This window comes from Sceloporus occidentalis, unplaced genomic scaffold (assembly GCF_023333645.1).
Source record: "Sceloporus occidentalis isolate IW3139 unplaced genomic scaffold, rSceOcc1.0.p SCAF_130, whole genome shotgun sequence".
Classification (NCBI taxonomy): Eukaryota; Metazoa; Chordata; class Lepidosauria; order Squamata; family Phrynosomatidae; genus Sceloporus; species Sceloporus occidentalis.
This window is the reverse complement of record NW_028317110.1, coordinates 2,600,790-2,606,394: the sequence shown is the minus strand read 5'-3', so window position 1 is coordinate 2,606,394 and position 5,605 is coordinate 2,600,790. Positions and strand designations below refer to the sequence as shown.

General features: G+C 41.5%; 1 pseudogene; it reads right to left on the bottom strand.

Moving 5' to 3' along the window:
• Window positions 1-231: 231 nt before the first annotated feature.
• Window positions 232-3,553, bottom strand: LOC149281611 (proprotein convertase subtilisin/kexin type 4 pseudogene; annotated as a pseudogene).
• Between the last annotated feature and the right edge of the window lie 2,052 nt (window positions 3,554-5,605).

Here is a 5,605-nt window from a genome sequence, read left to right as displayed (position 1 = left end):
CATACACAGATGTCTTCTATCTTGAATCAGCCTGTCTGTCTTTCCTTCTGTTGGTCCCTTGATGCTCTGCCGATATATCCCTGTAACTAGAAAAGATAGTTAAATGAAAAACATTCTATATGTCATGTTTTTAACTGTATAAATCTATTTTACACACTTACCGATTTACGAATACTGCCGACTACGAGTCCCGTTGACAGAATGAAACAGAGGGTTCCACAACATCTGCCGTTATTTCATCCTGAGGAATTAAAAAAGAAAAGAAAAAAGAAAAAAGACTAAACGTGATGACGTCGAAATGACGCAAATAGAACAAGACGGCGAGCCGGGACCTTTAAAAGAACCGCGAAAACACAGACAGGATACAGATTGATTTCTTAAATTTTCTCCTGAGGAAGCCAGAATTGGTGAAACGCGTTGAGATATTTTGGAAAACTTTACAACTATTGAAAACCTGGACTTTACATGGACTTGATGATCATCCACTTATCTTTATAAAGGACACTGCTCTTACGCATAACCCAGTTGTTATGCCTACTTGTTTGTAAGTTTTTAATCTATATTCATTAAACAATATCTTTTTTATTGCACTATTTCGTTTCTTATCTTCTACACAGAAGCTCCTAAGACGAAAGAAAGTATGGATTTTTGACGAGCTTTCTATTTCTAATACATTTGTGAGTGCAACAAACATCTCTATTTTTATTTTTTTCGTATTAACTTATTACACTATATTTGTTTTATTTTTTCCCACATATCTATGCGCCCCGACCTTTGCCTATACATCATTTGTTATAACACTTATGAGGAGTGTTGATCTGCGGGAGCAGCAAGATTTGTAGGGTACTGTAATTTATTTCATATTCATTTTTTAAGACCTACCCACTCGTGAAGGTGTTTCTTTTCCGTTCTATATTGTGATGTAAGGATCTGGGGTATTACATAACTTTTAAGTCACTTAAATGCAAAATAAAACCAAACATGTCAGTGGTGACATTAAGTCACATAAAAATGATGTATTTCCAATCTTTAATCAATGTGCATTGCTATAGAATGCTTGATTCTTGTTTTGGAATCCACACAAGATATGAAATCTGAGATCGGTCTAAGCTTTTCCTTCAAGCATGCGAGCACGGTTTAATTGTTTTATTATTCAACATAAAATTTCCAGGTACTTAAAATCTAAATTTGTAAAATATAGCAAGGAAAAGGTATTTTTGCCAAATAGTAAAAGGAATTTTATTGGTGTAACAGTGCTATCCGCGTCAGGTTGGGTCTCTACTCTCCCTTGTTGAATTTGTCCTCATCAGTGTTCAAAAGCAAAGGAAATCTCCTCCCTGCGCAGATTCCAGATCTGATTTAGAGCACGGTGGTTGCCCATCAGACGGGACTGGGGTCTACTCGTGATCTTTTTCGTAGATACCAGTGAATGAAAACCACCAGCGGTCCCATAACCATTACAATGGCCGCACTCATTATCACTGCCACTAATGTTGTTTGAGGGATCCGGATGAATGAGGCGTTCTGTAAGTCTACACTTGGGGAGTCAGATCTTACGCATGAGTTGTCTTTTCCATTATATACGTATAAAGGGGAACAGGAAGTGCAATTATTGGCAGACGACCCTTTACACGTAAAGCAGGATGGGTGGCAAGCGGCACAAGAACGAACAAGGTGAAAGCTGCTGGGCTCTGACACCTCCGCTCTCTGCGTAGACTTAAAGTATTTGGCAGGGCAGTAAGATAGACAGAGCTTTCCAAAGGTATAATATGGTGCCAAACATTCTATGCACGACCCATTTCTATCCCGCCTCAGACACTTTCTCATGACAGACTTCTTGATTTTCCTGGACATCATGTGTTCATCTGTCCCGTACAAAATCAACGTGACGTGATGTAGAAATCCGTGGTTGGTGTAGCTTCCTCTGTTCCTAAATTCTAAGGTCCAAAGGCCCAATGGATTTTCATCCCAAGATTGTGTGGTCATGAAGGACCAATCTCTGTACCCATCAGTGCTGGTATCATGTGGTCTCTTGCCCATCAGCACAGAACGGGTGCCCATAGGACTGGTAAGATAGATTTCCAGGTCACCTCTGCGACTGTAGCTGAGGGTCATTTGGGCTTGGACATGCTCAAGGGATGTTATGTGATTGGGGGACCCAGAACAGGCAGTGACATTGTAAGTCAAAATCAGATCTGAATGCACTCTTTTAGGGGTGCTCACAATTGTTATGAGGCACTTTCTTTGAGGCTGCGTTGTCTCCCATGTTTCGGCCAGCTCCACTACTCGTCCAGCATGCAAGAGTCCGTAGCCGAAAAAGTGGCTCACTTTTCTTCCCACTCCATTTATGACCCAATCGTCAGCCATTAGGTGGGCAGGACTGGACGCTCTTACCACGATATGTTGTATATCCCTCCATGTAAGAGCTGGGTTTGCCTCCAATGCCAAAGCAAGGATCCCGGCAGCAAGTGGAGTGGCGGCTGAAGTCCCGGTGTGTTTATCTGTACACGTGTGGCGTATATCAGTGGTGATAAAAGTCTCTTCCTCACCACCACCGCTGCTGTAAGTGCTTGTAAGTTTGCATGCACACGCCTCACTGTACCAAGGGACTGTTCCATGATTTGTGACACCCCCAACAGCAACAGTGTAGATACTGTTGGAGTAGCCGTCACTGTTGCAGTTGTCATTCCTGCCACCGTTTCCAGATGCCCAAACAAAGATAGATCCAAGGCCACGGCGGCCATTTAGTATTCCTTTGTAAAAAGCCTCAGAAGACAACACTCCTGGTCCATCCAGTATCTTTCCATCATCAGTGGGACCCCAGCTGGCGCTATAAATGTCAATATGCTGTGGGTTCAAACTCAACTTCAACAAAGTCTGTGACTATCCCATCCAGCATTCGCACACCTCCTATTCTAGCGTTGTATGCTACTCCAGCGCCGCAGATATCATTATTGGCAACCGCAGCCACCTCGCCTGCACAGCGGGTCCCGTGGTTGGTCTCATTAGATGAGTTATATCGGGGCTGAGGGTCAGGATCGTCGTCATTAAAATCATAACTCGCTTCCGGATCATAGTTTAATGCGAGATCGGGGTGGTCCTTTTCAAGCCCTTCATCCAGAACGGTCACCACCACGCCTCGTCCGGTATATCCACGGTTCCAAGCAGTCTGGATGCCTAAGTCAAGATTTTTACCCAGGTACCACTGCAAGCTGAAGAGGGGGTCTGTGGGAACCATACTAGGCTGTCTTTTCTCCCTTCTCCTCAGCGTCTGCTGCTCAAACCAGCTAACCTTGGGTTCTTTTTTCAGTTGAATATTTCTACCCCAGTGAGGGCTGAAGGATTTCCTTTGAATGCCACGATGAGATAAATGGTAGAAATCACTGCCAAGCACCACCTGGCCAAGGTTGATGAAACCGAATTTCTGTGCAATACGTTCTGCCTCTACAGAGCCATCAGGTATGTGCACAGCCCAGCTATTTGTGTAAATCTCCAAAGTAAAGATCACATGGATCAGAACAGTAACAACGAAAACCAGAGCTATGCTCCTCATCTTGTACTGTCAGCTTACAAAAGCATCTGTTGGCCTAACGGCCAGTGCTTTTATAACCTACACTATGTCACAGTAGAAGGGCGTGGCACATCTGTTACATCACAATAGCAGGGCGGGGCTCGGAACTCTCAGCGACAAGCCGGCTAGACAACGCTTACAGTTATGATGTCAATATATAATTCTGAAACAGTAGTGTGTGATTATATATATATATATATATATATATATATATACACGGTATATACACACACACACATATATATATATCACACACAGACTACCATTCTAAAATGTGGGGTCACTTGGAAAATAAATGTCTAGCTGTAACAATTGCAAAAGGGGTTTTCTAATTATTGATTAGCCTTTTAAATTTAAACTTGGATTATATATATATATATATATATATATTGCCAAGAGAACGCCAAGTATAAACAAAACCCTTGGGACTCTAATCAAGATAATCTAACAGAGTAATAAAGTGACATTTAAAGAAGCGACGTGATTAAGGGTTCAAAATGGTGTAAAAAAGGCACGAGAAGACAAGCAGTCGCAGGGTCGGCCCCTGTACTTACGCCACTGACCAAGATGGCTCCGGATATAAAAACATCAAATCCATGGCATGTAGCTGTATGTCCTGACTGAGTGGTGGCGGTTAACACAGTAAGGGAATATAGATATGAATGGGATCGGCATATTGTTATCCCGACTCCTGAGTGAAGATGCGAGTCTGCAGTCAAACTCTATTCCTATGTTTCTTTTTTTTTTTGATTCCCATTGCTATGTTTCATGTACAAAGTGAAATATGTTTTAATGATCCCTTTTTTTCCCAGTGTGATACCCACAGTGTTAGCAAATGCATACACACGTATATAACCCTGGGGGGACCTGTGGGATCAATAAGGATGTCCTCCATGATGAGAGAGGCACAACCAGGGTTCATGGAATTTTATTAAGGAGAAAAACTACACAAAATCCTGATCCGTTTCATACATTTATTATACATCTATGCACAGACATGTAGTACATACATATATTCCATTTAATCTGTAATAATTGAAAACTGTTCAGATCTTTAGTCATAATATAAACAAAAGCCACATAATAGCTTGATTTATACTTTCTATGCCGACTATCCGTTTTAATGGGTTAACTACTTCCATGTCTGCTTATGGTGAACATTTCGCCCTCACAAACACGGCAGCTCCTTGAGATGAGGTACAGATGGCAGACCGCGCGGAGGGCACTGGGTGTACAGAACGGCACTAGAAGCATGAAATAAATACGTTAAAAAAAACCCACTGTATTTGTTGTTCGGTTTTGTTTATAATCCAGTCCCTCGTTTGATTGCTGCTAAAACACCGACATGTTTAGTGCGGCTGGTAACAGGCGGTGACCCGCCAACACGTCCTCTTCATGCGGAAGCTTTATATATATACGAGACCAGAGTTCTCCTCATTCCACGGTAAGCTGGACACTGTCACTTTGACCGTGCTGATCGTGTTTCCGTGCTGAAAAACATCAAGAATATTATCTTTTATTTATAATATAATATATATTTAGAATATATTCCTATAGTCCATACATTCAGAGTCTGACAAAACTAGAACTGACAGATTAAAAACGATCATTTACGTTAAGTAAATAGAGACCGGTCCGTAAACTTACAGTCTAGAGGATATTTCGATTCAATGGCCACCATCCTAGATTAAAACGCAAAAATTAACACATCTACCACTTTTGCTCCGGTTACATAGTTACATAGTTACATAGGCTGAAAAAAGACATGCGTCCATCAAGTTCAGCCTTTCCTATATCTGTTAATTTGTTGCTGTTTGATCCAAAAGAAGGCAAAAAACCCTGGCTTCGCTCTTTCCAATTTTGCACTAACCAGGGAAAAAAATTCCTTCTTGACCCCAAAATGGCAGTCAGATTTCTCCTTGGATCAATAAGCTGTTTCCCCATAATTAAAGATTATATCCCTGAATATTATGTTTTTCCAGGTATCCATCCAGTTGCAGTTTAAACGTCTGTACAGACTCTGATAAAACTACC